Below are 15,555 nucleotides of genomic sequence, written 5' to 3'. Positions count from 1 at the left end.
AAGTATAGATCTAAAATATTTTCTTTAAAGCAACATCTTGACAATTTCTTTTCAAATAAAAGGAAGACTAAACGACACTTTTCGATTTCGAATAGAAAACTGCTTTCGACACTTCAAATATTAACAATTCAAATCAAATAAAATGACAAAAGTACAATCGACTATCTAGAGGAGGAAGACTTTACGACACTCTTCTTTTTGACTCAAAATGACAGTTACGACACTTTTTGCATCAAAACGACAGTTCGATTAAGCTACTTTTTGACAAAGGATTGTAAATGATGGACAAATACATAAAAAACATTCACTAATCCTAATCAATGGAGGCTAAACTATGTAAAGGGAGGAGGCTTCTGTAATGAGATATTGATCATCAACAGCAAAACAACTGAATAGAGCTGAAAACAAGGACAAAAAACCCAAATTTCAAGGAGAGAAATAGGATTACTCAGTCATCTCACCTGTGCTTCACAGAAACAGGGATGCATCTCACCTACTACACAAGAGAGATGCGATGCATACTGGCTTCCAGTTACAAATAGTGCGATGGGCCAGGGAGTGAAACTGAGGTGGGTTTTTGCTCAAATTTGCAGCTGAGTTCAGTGATTTAGGATGAGCTATTATGGACAGTAAATAACAAGGTACAGGGGTATGATCTTAGGAGGTTATTGAGCTACCACAAGGGCATTTAGAATGCTTGTAATTCAATTGTTAAGTTCATAAACTAACCCGGAGATTGACTGAAGCAGCATTCATCTACTTTGCAATTGCATAGCAAGAGCAGTTCGAAGGCTATCTGGCTAACTTCAGGCTTCGTCTATAGTTCTGGCACTGCAATCCCAATCTTATATGTCGATAAACCAAGGGCTCTTTAACCCCTAAAAGTGTTGTTTCATGCCCTAAAGGATCATAGTCAACTGATTACATCATTCCCCAAAAGTTCCACCTGAAAAACCACTCAAAACTGGCCAAAACTGGACCATACTGACTGCTCCACTGTCAAGGTGCGATGCATACTAACTCCTACACTAGCCAGGTGTGATGCATATTGAAGAGGCCTTTTGTAGGGTGTGATGAGCGAGAATGGACAAATGGCTGAGACAGTTTGCTAAGTGGATGCTCATGGAATCTTCTAGAAACTTCTCCTATGACACTTGCCTCTCTGAATTCGCCCAGGGATGAGTAAGAGATCAATGAAATATCCAAGTGGAACCAAGAACTACAGGTGGAATGACACTAATAAAAAATCCAGAGCTGACTCACACCCTTGTAAGACATCTATAAATGGATCCGTCACCTGAGAGATCTGAAGGCTAGAATTTTGTAATTTGTAAGGAAGTGTTGTTGGTTTATCTTTGAGAAGAGACATTGTGTTGTTGGGTGATCTTGCTTCTCATGAGGTAAAGAGGGCTTTGATGCTGGGAGGATGATGCTTTATTAGACTGATGGGTTGCAATTCTCCCTTCTATTTTAATAACGTTCTTTGAGTTTTCCTCCATACAATCGTGTATTTGTGAATCTTGTTATTTATGAATGCAATTGTATGTTCAATGTATTTCTGATTCTGCATTGTTTATGATATTATAGATCGAGATGCTTTGATGGTTTTTTTTACTTTGTTTCTACAAGTATTCTCTAAGTGGGACAAGTAGAAGAGGAGTTGCAAGCTCTATCAAGGGAGAGAGAAATCAAGCAAGGAGTCAAGCGGAAGATCCAAGTTGGTCCCTTTGCTTCTCTCTTATCTATCATACATAAAGGAAATCGCAAAGTTCTTTGATTGTTTGTTTCTAAGATAGTTGCCAATCTTAGTGGGACTAGCAGATCAAAAAGACGCTACTTTTCCTGAAAACAAAAATGGCGACTCCATTGGGGAGCGAATAGTTTTTTGTTTGTTATTGTTGTTTGATTTATAAACTATAGATAGTCTATTGTACTTTTGTCATTGTATTTGATTTGAATTGTTAATATTTGAAGTGGTGAAAGCAATTTTCTATTTGAAATCGAAAAGTGTCATTTAGTCTTCCTTTCATTTTGAAAAGAAATTGTCGAAATGTTGCTTTAAAGAAAATATTTCAGATCTATACTTAGTTTTCCTTTTTTGACATTCTTCACATTAAAGGAATGAAAAACAAATACATGCATTTGCATTTGCATTTAGACTGTGTGTGAAAAATGATTTAGGAAAAGTGCATTTAGTGTGTGCTCTTTACTCTCTGTTTGAAATAGTCATAATCTTCTTTGCTGAGTAGCTAGGATTTTCATTGCTAAAAGAAAACAACGATTGTTTATCATTTTAGATTGCATATTTAGGAATTTTACATCTACATCACGCGGTGAACCTTGAAAGACAAACTTCTAAACAAGATCAACTCTAAAATAAATCTCAATGAACATAAAAATGCTTTGGAACCTAACGCGACACATCTAGAGGTCTAGGCTAGAGACGTGTTCCGGCGTTGTAAAATCTAATAACTATTGTTTTCATTGAAGGTTGGGTGATTCCTACTTTTTGATATGACAAGTGCTAGCACGGACTTGTGCTTCCCATACCATCAAGTATATATTGGAAGACCACAATAGGCTGATATCCTTTATCCATAGGAATCCGTGTCTGCCGCCCTATCGATCACAAAGCACTAAGCACAACATTTGGGAAGATTGACTACTATACATAAGTCCTTGGTAATTTCTCTTTAATTTACCACCAAGGTGTATACTGCAGTTTTGTGATTGGTTTGGTAATCCCTTTGTCTAGATTTCCAGAGTAGTCACTTTCATTCCTTTTCGACTCCTTAAAAGAAAAGGTCCATCTGAGCACTTGTCACTTCAAGCTCATTAAAAATCGAAGGGGACTAGAGTCATCTTTAGCTTTTTCTCGACTCTTAAAAATTGAAAAAGCAAAGTTGTGTCAAAGCATCATTAAAATTTATTTAATACAGAATAAAAATTTTCCCCTTAATTTTGAGTTGATCAAGTAATCCGCAATCGTGGAAGAAAGTCAATCAAAACCCTATCGTCCTTGGAGACTAGCGAGTCAACCATCTTTGACTCCAGAAACAAAACCATTCTGGGCAAAACGGTCTCGTTTAGCTGAGTCCAATTCACCTGATTTATTTGAAACCTGTGTTTCAACATCGTCAGAGACTACAGTTACTACTGATCCTAGTGTAATGGTAGACACTTCTATACCTGAGACAACTCCATCTAGAGTTGAACCAGAGACTGAAGTTCACTTACCTGAACATTTGGAAGTTGAGTTCCAGAATTCAGAAGGTGTCACCCCTCCAGTGTCTGTTACTGCAGAAGCTATACCTTCTTCGGCTCCAGAAATATTTTACGGACCTGACAGTCTACCTCTTCCACATGGACTAATTGCCATAGAGGAGATAGTAGAGGATCTTCCATCCAGTACTCCATTGCATTTTGGAACTAGGATCCACTTATATCCTTCTATTCTTGAAGCTAGTTCTTTTAAACATCCTTCATCGCAAGTTCCTGTTGAATCGCTAGGAAATATTTTGGATAGACTAAATATGTCTGAGCAACCATCAACATCTAGGATTGTGTCATCTGATACAGCCACAGCAGAACTTCCTGCTGCCACTCCTACAATGTTTGCTGGTATACCATCTGTCCCAACTAGTTATCAATCACTAGATGGAGTCCACTCAAGGACTGTTTCGATGACATGGTCTGTTCCTATTTGTTCATCCAGAATCCTATCTAGAATTTCTTATGTCGAGACTCAGTAAATTGATCCTACATGCCAGTTTCAATTTGGGCAGCCCAGTCTTCAGAGGCCGATATATCTTTTGAACACTGGATTGTCATCATATGGAGGGCAGTATGCTTTTTCATTGTTCCCTCCTAGAGAACAACCATATGAGAGTTCACAACAAAATTTAGGTCAAACTAGAATTACATCCAGTGGTTGGGTGCCAATACTGCCTCAACAACGAAGGGTTGTATATTCAATGCAACCAGCCCAACCTGTGTTGAATATTCCCACTACACCTGCTATTGTGACTGTATCACAAGTATAAGCACTGCATGTTGTGTGTCAACCTCAAGTCTCTCAAGTTGCAATACAATAGCCTCTTGTCTCTATGGCTCAATCACAACCTCAGGTTAATGCTTCCTTACCTAGAATGACTCAAGCTCAAATTAGTACTATCACTCTGCATCTTGGTCAATCATCCAGTATTGGGCAACAACAAATGGTTCAACAACTATGGCTGGTGCAATACCAACAACTGCAATTCCAGAAAACATACCGAGGACCTAAGCAACAAGAATTTGTAGGTAATGGACAACCGTATTTTCAAAATGGCTATCAACAACCATACTATAATGGTTATGTCCAACAACCTTATATGATCAAAGCAAACACTCCCAGCTCATGGAATCTTCTAGAAACTTCTCCTATGACACTTGCCTCTCTAAATTCGCCCAGGGATGAGTAAGAGATCAATGAAATCTCCAAGTGGAACTAAGAACTATGAGTGGAATGACACTAATCGAAAACCCAAAGCTGACTCACACCCTTGCAAGAAATTTATAAATAGATCCCTCATCTGAGAGATCTGGAGGCTGGAATCTTGTAATTTGTAAGGAAGTGTTGCTGGTTTATCTTTGAGAAGAGACATTGTCTTGTTGGGTGATCTTGCTTTTCATGAGGTGAAGAGGGCTTTGATGCTGGGAGGATGATGCTGGATCAGCCTGCTGGGTTGTAATTATCCCTTCTATTTTAATAAAGTTCTTTGAGTTTTCCTCCATACAATCGTGTATTTGTGAATCTTGTTATTTGTGAATGCAATTGTATGTTCAATATATTTATGATTCTTCATTGTTTATGATATTATAGATTGATATGCTTTGATGGTGTTTTGTTGGTTTGTCTCTACAAGCATTCTCTAAAGCGGGACAAGTAGGAGAGGAGTTGCAAGCTCTATTAAGGGAGAGAGAAATCAAGCAAGGAGTCAAGCAGAAGATCCAAGTTTGTCCCGTTGGTTGAGTTGCCATTTTGTTTTCGGGAAAATTAGTGTCTTTTCGATCTGCTAGTCCCACTAAGATTGGTAGCTATCTTAGAAACAAACAATCAAAGCAATTTGGGATTTCCTTTATGTATGATAGATAATAGAGAAGCAAAGGGGACCAACCTGGATATTCTGCTTGACTCCTTGCTTTATTTTTCTCTCCCTTGATAGAGCTTGCAAATCCTCTCCTACTTGTCCCGCTTTAGAGAATACCTGTAGATACAAAGTAACAAAACACCATCAAATCATCTCGATCTATAATATCATAAACAATGCGAAATCAGAAATACATTGAACATACAATGCATTCACAAATAACAAGATTCACAAATACACGATTGTATGGAGGAAAACTCAAAGAACTTTATTAAAATAGAAGGGAGAATTACAACCCAGCAGGCTGATCCAGCATCATCCTCCCAGCATCAAAGCCCTCTTCACCTCATGAAAAGCAAGATCACCCTACAATACAATGTCTCTTCTCAAAGATAAACCAACAACACTTCCTTATGATCACATTTTCACAATCACATGATGGTTGCAAGCTCTATGGTGTCTCCGCTGGGGAGCGAATAGTTTTTTTGTTTGTTATTGTTGTTTTCTTTATAAACTACAGACGGAGCCTGAAGTTAGCCAGATAGTATTCAAATTTCTCTTGCTATGCAATTACAAAGTAGATGAATGCTGCTTCAGTCAATCTTCGGGTTAGTTTATGAACTAAACATCTGACTTACAAGCATTCTAAAAGCCCTTGTGGTAGCTCAATAACCTCCTAAGATCATACCCCTGTACTTTGTTCTTTACTGTCCATAATATCTCATCCTAAATCACTGAACTCAACTACAAATTTGAGCAAAAACCCACCTCAGTTTCACTCCCTGACCCATTGCACTATCTATCACTGGAAGCTAGTATGCATTGCACCTCCCATGTGTAGCAAGTGAGATGCTTCCATGTTTTTGAGAAGCACAGATGCGATGACTGAGTAATACTATTTCTCTCTATGAATTTTGGGTTTTTTCTCCTTGTTTTCAGCTCTATTCAGTTGTTTTGCTACTTATGATCAATATCTAATTGTAGAAGCCTCCTTACTTTACATAGTTTAGCCTCCATTGATTAGGATTAGTAAATGTTTTTTTATGTATTTGTCCATCATTTACTATCCTTTGTCAAAAAGTAGCTTAATCGAACTGTCATTTTGAGTCAAAAAGAAGAGTGTCGTAAAGTCTTCCTCCTCTAGATAGTCAATTGTACTTTTGTCATTGTATTTGATTTGAATTATTAATATTTGAAGTGTCGAAAGCAGTTTTCTATTTGAAATCGAAAAGTTTCGTTTAGTCTTCCTTTCATTTTCAAAAGAAATTGTCGAAATGTCGCTTTGAAGAAAATATTTCAGATCTATACTTAGTTTTCCTTTTTTGGCCTTCATCACATTAAAGGGAACAAAAAACAAATACATGCATTTGAATTTGCATTTAGACTGTGTGAAAAATGATTTAGGAAAATTGCATTTAGTGTGTGCTCTTTTCTCTTTGTTTGAAAGAATCGTAATCTTCTTTCCTGAGTAGCTAGGATTTTCATTGCTAAAAGAAAACAATGATTGTTTATCATTTTAGATTGCATATTTAGGAATTTTACATCTACATCACGTGGTGAACCTTGAAAGACAGACTTCTAAACAAGATCAACTCTAAAATAAATCTCAATGAACATAAAAACGCTTTGGAACCTAACGCAACACATCTAGAGGTCTAGGCTAGAGACGTGTTCCAACGTCGTAAAATCTAGTAACTATCGTTTTCATTGAAGGTTGGGTGATTCCTCCTCTTTGATACGACAAGTGCTAGCACGGACTTGTGCTCCCTATACCGTCGAGTATATATTAGGAGACCACAATAGGTTGATATCCTTTATCCATAGGAAGCCGTGTCTGCCGCCCTATCGATCGCAATGCATTGAACACAGCATTCGGGAAGATTCACTGCCATACATAAGTCCTTGGTAATTTCTCTTTAATTTACCACCAAGGTGTATATTGCAGCTTTTCGATTGGTTTGGTAATCCCTATGTCTAGATTTCCAGAGTAGTCACTTTCGTTCCTTTTCAACTCCTTAAAAGAAAAGGTCCACCTGAGCACTTGTCACTTTAGGCTCATTAAAAATTGAAGGCGATTAGAGTCATCTTTAGCTTTTTCTCGACTCTTAAAAATTGAAAAAGCAAAGTTGTGTCAAAGCATCTTTAAAATTTATTTAATTCAAAATAACATCCTTGTTCCTTTGTTGATCTTAGGTTGCGATAATGGACTCCACCAATCAAGAAATCCCTCTTGAGTGGAATCCTAGTCCATTTTCTTCTTGGGGAAGTTTTGGTGCTCCGTATATGGCCACATTGTCCCTTCCTGGAATCACAATTGGTCTGCCATTATGGCTATTCTCAACCTCTGTCGTTCAAAATGCCGTAATTGCTTAGCAATCGAATCAACAACCAGTTGATACCGAAAATGACCCTTCACCTTCTACTTACTTTGTTTCTCCCTCCCCTTCTTCCTCTTCGCTTGCTGAAAATAGTGATACTAGTAACCAAGTGGCGGAGAAGAAGAAGAAAAGGAAGGAGAAGAAGAAGAAGAAGTCAGTTAAGCAAGGGGGTAACAATGAATCATCTGGTGAAAATCCACACATTAAATCTTCTAAATATCCTTGTCTCATTTGCAAAGGAAACCATTTTCATCAATATTGTCCTTGCATTCTGCGGATCTTGAGAGAATGGTCTCCCCATTTGCACCATCCGGTGTCATCAACCTTTGGCGATCATGTTGACCGCACAATATCAACTAGTGAAAATAAAATTCCTGGACAGAAAGGAAAGGTCAGAATTCCATGTCAATTGTGTGAAGAAGACCATCGCCTTCCCCGTTGTCCTTTTATGGATGAGGCCAAGAGGATCTTGCATAACTGTCTTGCTTCACCGCAATGACTTCTACTTAGATACAAGAAACTCTTACCAAGTCCTTTGCTAGTTGAAAATCCAACTGACGTAACTCAATCATCAGTCGAAACGCCTATCGTTGGGAGGGAACCTTCTGAGTCCATACCAGACCAAAGTCAACAGGTCAAAATCGCAGTCGACCTAGTCTTACCTTCAGAAGGTCCACCTTCAGATGATACAATTTCCAAAGGGAATGAGAACGATACCGTTCAAATTATTTTTGTTAATACAGAGTTTGATGAACTTGGGGGCAATCCGAATGTTCCTTTACAACAGGAAGAAAATTTCCCAGTTCAAGGGGTTCATCCAGTTGTTTATCCGATACCCCCTCCAAGCAATCTAGTAGTTTCCTTTGATTGGAATCAAATAGCAAGACCCTGCCTTCCATCTAATTTACCATTCCGGATCATAGTACAAGTTTACAAAATGATCGTGTCTGGCACTATCATAGATGAAGGGGTTTCAGTGAGTATCCTTTCCTCAACTGCTTGGAAAGCACTTGGTTTTCCATCTCTTATGCCCATGACACAAAATTTGTCAGGCTTTAACAAAGGAACCAGTCGACCGTTAGGGATCCTTCCAAAGTTGCCGATAACTTTGAAAAGGAAAACCATTCACTTGAACATGATGGTAGTCCAAGGACCTTTAGATTACAATCTACTTTTTGGACGTGACTATATATATAGCATGGAAGCTATTGTTTCCACACTCTTTCAAGTGATGTGTTTCCCGCATGAAGGAAAAATGGTACAGCTTATTGACCAGCTTTCATTTCCCGGTTCAAACATAGCTCCAAGTCAAACATCATCCCTAAATGGTCTCTTTGCATCAAGAATGTCTCTTCAACCTTCATTCCATCCACCTGATTGTGGCAAGTAGTCCGGTGAATGTAACGAAGCTTAGGGGGCATGCACCCTGGTCTGCTTTGGTAGAGGAACCCAGCTGAAAAAATAGGCTTCCTTGTAGGTTATGCGATTGGAAGTGCCGACCCACACCATTCACTTTTGTTGCCTCTATGGATGAAGCCAAGGAAGTGTTTGTATAAACACTGATGAAGCCATCCTACCATATGAATTTCCCTGTAAGTTAATGATTGGTCTGACACACCACTCACCTTTGTCTAATTAGCGGACAAAGCCAAGGAAATGTTTTTTGTCTAGCCCCTGACGTAAACAATCCTACTTAACCGCAGTGACTTCCATATGGTTACCTAGAGACTTTCTTTTTCTCGATGCCTGGGGGCATGCAAACCTTTTTATGCAAGCGAAAAACGACCAATTTAATTTTTTTAGCCTTTTAGTGTTTTGAAGTTTTTAGTTCCAACTTCTTAGGTTAGATGATTGGTCCGACAATGTCTGCATTGGAGACAGACCAAAGGAAAGGTTTTTTCTAGATGGAAGATAAAACCATCCTATCTAACCTCAGGGGTTCCTTAGCTTTTTAGTGTTTTTAGCTTTGTAGTTTGGTAGTTTTTAGCCTACATAAAAATGCAATGAGCATATGTTATCGTAGAGTTCAAGCTCACTAAAAAATGAACCTACCAATGAGGGACATCTTTGACTGCAATGAGTAATGTTTCCGCATGTTATGAAACCAGCTCACAAAAAGATAGAAAAGAGAGATCCACGCCTTAGAAGTCAGCCTCTTCGAGGGGGAAACCTCCTTTACATTACATAAATGAACAATTCTTGGATGATACAAATGACAAAACCTCCTTTCTATATATAGGAGTCTAAGGAGTCACAATATAATCCAGCCGACCTAACAATAATAATATAAAGCCACAAAAATAACAATAGAGGGATTCTATGGGGCACAGAAATAACAATATGGGGGTAATAGGGGCACAACAATATAAATATGGGGTATAACTATAATAGTAATGGGGTAATCACTAGTATTATAGGGACCCAACATGCCCCTCTCCTTCAAAAAAGTGTTGTCCTCAACGCTTGAGTAGTTCTGGATACTTCTGCATAAAATTCTCATCCTCCCATGTGGAATCTTCAGCGGATAAGTTCTTCCACTTGATAAGATACTCTGAAATTGATCGATTTCGTAGCTGTCGAGTTCTTGTTTCTGTGATTGCTTCCGGTTCCAATATAATTTTTCCTTCCTCGTCAAGTTCTGGCAATATTGTTTGAATTGGGAGCTTGTCACCTATAACCTTCTTTAAACATGAAACATGGAAAACTGGGTGCAATCGAGAAGCTGCAGGAAGCTCCAATTTGTATGCCATAGTACCAATCTTTTGCAACACCTTGTACGGACCATAATACTTTGGTGATAATTTATTATCCTTCTTAGCTTGCTTTAGGGACATTTGCTTATATGGTTGTAGCCGTAGGAATACCCAATCACCTACATCAAAACTTCTTTCACTGCGATGTTGATCTGCCTGTTGTTTCATTCTATTTTGTGCCAACACGAGGTTATCCTTTAAGAGTTGGAGGACTTGTTGTTGATGTTCGATGTGATGTTCCACTGCCTGAACCTTAGAATTTTCTCTTAAATATGATGTGATGGATGGTGGTTGATACCCATAAAGTGCCATAAATGGGGTCATTTTTGTTGCTGTATGGAAGGAAGTGTTATACCACCATTCAGCCAGAGGCAACCATTTGACCCATTGTGTCTGTTTATCAGATACAAAGCAACGAAGATATCCTTCCAAACATTTGTTTACTATCTCAGTTTGCCCATCAGATTGAGGATGATAAGATGAGCTATGAGCTAACTGAGTACCAAGACAAGAAAATAATTCTGTCCAAAAATTTCCAGTGAAAATGGGATCTCTGTCACTTACAATAATCTTTGGGTTTCCATGTAGCTTTTGAACTGTTTCCATAAATGCAGTAGAAACTGTACTGGCTTTAAATGGATGTGATAATGCACAAAAGTGTGCATACTTGGTAAGTCTGTCAACTACCACCATGATGACACTCTTTCCCTCAGACTTGGGTAAACCTGTGATAAAATCCATTGAAACCTCCTCCCAACGTTGGCTTGGAATGGATAAAGGTTGTAATAGACCTGGTGTCTTAATTGTTTCAACTTTATTTTGCTGGCAAACCAAACATTCCGCCACAAACTTTTGAATATCTGATTTAAGGCCATCCCAAAAAAATTCCTTCTTAACCCTGTGGTAAGTTTTTAAAAATCCTGAGTGCCCTCCTAAGGGAGAAGTGTGCAATTCCATAAGAATCTTTTGTTTTAGCTGGGAATTCTTACAGAGGTATAAGCGATCTTTGTACCATAACGAATCATTTTTCCAGCTAAATGTATCAGAAGTACTGGAATCTTGTTGTAGCTTTCGAATAAGTGCCCACACTTCTTCATCATTCTTCCATTCCTCCCTTGCTTCGTTTATCCAATCTGGTTGGATAATAGAAATGGCACACAACAATGCTTCCACATCCTCATCCTTTCTTGAGAGTGCATCTGCCACCACATTTTGCTTCCCTTTTTTGTAGATGATTTCAAAGTCATAACCCAACATCTTTGTGACCCACTTTTGTTGCTCTTCAGAGGATAATCTTTGTTCTAAAAAGTATTTAAGGCTATCATGATCCGTTTTTACCTTGAAGTGTCTTCCCATTAGGTAGGGTCGCCATTTCTTAAGTGCATGGAGTATTGCCAACATTTCCTTCTCATAAATAGCTTTGCTTAAAAACTTTCCCTTGATTGGACGACTTTCAAAAGCAATGGGTCTTTCATCTTGCATTAGAACAACACCAATTCCATTTCCTGAAGCATCACATTCCACAATAAAGGTTTTTGTGAAGTCCGGTGTAGCTAAGACCGGTGCTTGGCACATTGCCTCTTTAAGATGTTCAAAGGCCTTTGTTGCTTCCGAAGTCCATGAAAATGAATCTTTCTTCAATAATGTTGTTAGAGGTGCTGCTATTCTCCCATAATTCTTAACAAACTTGCGATAATACCCTGTCAACCCAAGAAATCCTCGCAGATGCTTTATGGATGTGGGGATTTTCCATTCCTTAATGGCTTTAATTTTGCTAGGGTCTACCTTAACTCCTTCATGAGATACAATATGACCCAAATATTCCACCTCCTGGACTCCAAAGAAACATTTGGATCTTTTTGCATATAATTGTTTCTCCTCCAATAGTTGTAGCACCCTGTCAACATGTTCAACATGATCCTTCCAAGACTTGTTGTAGATTAGTATATCATCAAAAAATACTAACACAAATTTTCTAAGGAATGGTTTGAAAATTGAATTCATCAAACCTTGAAATGTTGAAGGTGCATTGGTAAGGCCAAAAGGCATGACCAAAAATTCATAATGACCCTCATGAGTTCTAAATGTCGTTTTCGGAATGTCTTCAATCTTCATTCTGATTTGATGATATCCCGAACGAAGATCCAACTTGGTGAAGTAAATTGATCCATGCAATTCATCCAGTAATTCATCAATAACAGGAATGGGGAACTTATCTTTAATAGTGAGCTTGTTGAGCTCCCTATAATCTGGACACATGCGCCATGATCCATCCTTCTTGTGCACCAATACTACTGGAGCTGAGAAAGAACTTTGACTCGGTTGAATTATACCAGCCTCTAGCATTTCTGCAACCATACGTTCAATTTCACTTTTTTGGACATATGGATATCTGTACGGCCTGATGTTTGGAGGAACACTTCCTGGAATCAGATGAATAGCATGATCATGATCACGCATAGGTGGGAGACCTTTGGGAGTCTCAAATACCTTGGAATGATTGTCCAAGACTTTTTGGAGATCTGGAGAAATAGATGATTCCAATGTGGAAACATCTAGCGAACATAATTGTGCAATTACACCTCTTTGCTCCTTTTTTAGAAGCTTTGTCATGCCATTAGAGCTGATTATCTTTCCTGGTTTCCCTGCAATACCCCTTAATTCAACTTCCTTTCCTTCCACAGAAAATTTCATGAAAAGTTCTTGAAAATTAAAAGCTATTGTACCCAAGGATTGTAGCCATTGGACTCCTAGTACAACATCAGCACCTCCCATTGGAATGGAAAGCATTGGGCTAGTCAATACATATTCTCCCATGGATAGCTTGATATTATGGCACTTTCCAGAACAATTTATTGTTCCTCCATTTGCAATCATCACTTGACACTCTGGTGCTGGATATAGGAAGCAATTCAATTCTTTTGCTACCCTACAATGAATAAAATTGTGGGTGCTTCCTGAATCAATCAACACTATTACCTTTTTCTTCTTGATTTGTCCTTCTATCTTGATGGTTTGAGGAGTGGTAATTCCCGCCAATGCATTACAAGATATGGTCGGATTTATTTGTTCTTCATCTAGGCTTTGTTCCTGGAATATATCCTCTTCTTTTGACCTTTCTTGCTCCTTTTCTTCTTCCTCTTCACAATCTATGTAGAATAATTTCTTCTCAGCACACTTATGACCTTTTGTGTATTTGCTATCACAATTGTAACAAAGCCCTTTTGCTCTTTTTTCTTCCAATTGTTGTGGTGTCAACCTTGTAGGTTGTGGAAGACTATGGGCAACAACACTTCCGTCTTTATAGTTGTGAATGGTATGCTTCCTAGTTGCCATAATTTTGCTTTCCATTTTTCTTGCTAACCTGAATGCCTTCTCTAATGAATCAGGTTCCCAAAGGCGCACATCATGTTGGATATTATCCTTTAAAGACCCTATGAACACATCAATCCTATGCTCCTCTGGAATATCTTTTACCCTTATGTTCAATTTTTGGAACTCCTCAATGTGCTCCATTATTGAACCCTTTTGTTTGAGACTTATCAATTGGCTAAAAAAAGTGTTGCTTTTTGTATCCTCATAATGTGCTATCAATTCTTCCGTAAAAATTGCCCAAGTGATAAATTTTTTACGAGAACAAAGCCATTGATACCATACAAACTGATTTGGTTCCAAATATAAAGTTGCCATACGTACCTTTTGTGTGTTTTGCACATTATTGAGATCGAAGAATTGCTCCATCTGTAATATCCATGTGGCGGGATCCTTGCCATCAAACTTCCTCATATCGATTTTTGGAACATGGTGAGTCTTCGATCCAACATTAGAGTCTATGGAATCATGATTAACATTTCTTTTGTTCTCATCATGAGTTTCCTTTACTACCTTTTCACCATTAGTGACCCTTTCTTGTAGCAACTTCTTCAATTCTTCCATGTCTGTCTTCAAATCTATCTTCAAATTTGCCATCGAATCCTCCATCTTAGCTTCCATGCCCTTTATCTTAGATTCCACGCCATTTACCTTAGCTTCTGTTAGCTTTTGTGAGCATGACATTTGTTGCACTTGTTCTTGTAATTTTGATATATCATGTAGCATTTCTTCCTCTTCTTCATGAGTCATGCTAGAGCTTTCAGGTTCCTTACTAGGTGTTTGCATTTTCTTTCCTCGGGGCATCAGTTACCGATAATAATGCTTTACTATGCCCTTTGAATTCCGTTAAACCAAGCTTACACAAAAATTAAAAAAAAAAAAACTACACACCTTTTTTCACTTTATAGAAGCCTGATATTGCATCTGATGTATCTCTGTAATTTCAAATCATCCAATTCTGAAATTGCTACCTTTAGTAGCCTTCTACATCCTCTTTCCAATGCCACAAGTCTGAGCCAAATTGGATTCTCCAAGGAAGAGTTATGTGAAATCTCCCACAGTGACTTGCTTTTAGACTGGTTCAGTAGAGCGAACTTGTACGACGTTCCACGAGTCCTTGTTTCAACCTTTGAATCTGAAACACACATAAAAGAAACTACAGTCCGTCCTCTTTCTGTACCTTTTTACGAAATTTCAATCCGATCCCCAGAGAGAAAGTTATGACGATTTTCCCCAGGTCACCTGTTTTGAATGTAATTCAGGAGTCTGCAAAAACACCAACTTCCTCAGATCATATCTCTGCAAATATCGCGCAAAAAGCTCTGAAATTCGGACCCAAGGTTCAGCGCGATTTCTTCTCAAATGGGTTTTTTTTGCGACTTCTGAAACGTCACAAAAAAAAAATTATAGCGAAAATTCCATGATGACCTGTTTGGAGCAGCGAAACCCTAGAATCCAAAGCTCTGATACCAAATGTTATGAAACCAGCTCACAAAAAGATAGAAAAGAGAGATCCACACCTTAGAATTCAGCCTCTTCGAGGGGGCAACCTCCTTTACATTACATAAATGAACAATTCTTGGATGATACAAATGACAAAACCTCCTTTCTATATATAGGAGTCTAAGGAGTCACAATATAATCCAGCCGACCTAACAATAATAATATAAAGCCACAAAAATAACAATAGAGGGATTCTATGGGGCACAGAAATAGCAATATGGGGGTAATAGGGGCACAACAATATAAATAGGGGGTATAACTATAATAGTAATGGGGTAATCACTAGTATTATAGGGACCCAACACCGCAAGATTCAAGCTCGTTAAAAAATAAACCCGCCAATGAGCATATGTTCCCCCAGAATTCAAGCTCATTAAAAAATGAATCCAACTTCGGTAAATAACCTTTGTGATTTCC

This window comes from Pinus tabuliformis, chromosome 2_1 (assembly GCF_031772625.1).
Source record: "Pinus tabuliformis cultivar Carrire ecotype Pingquan chromosome 2_1, CPIR1, whole genome shotgun sequence".
Classification (NCBI taxonomy): domain Eukaryota; kingdom Viridiplantae; phylum Streptophyta; class Pinopsida; order Pinales; family Pinaceae; genus Pinus; species Pinus tabuliformis.
The sequence above is the reverse complement of the archived record's forward strand: the minus strand, read 5'-3'. Positions refer to the sequence as shown.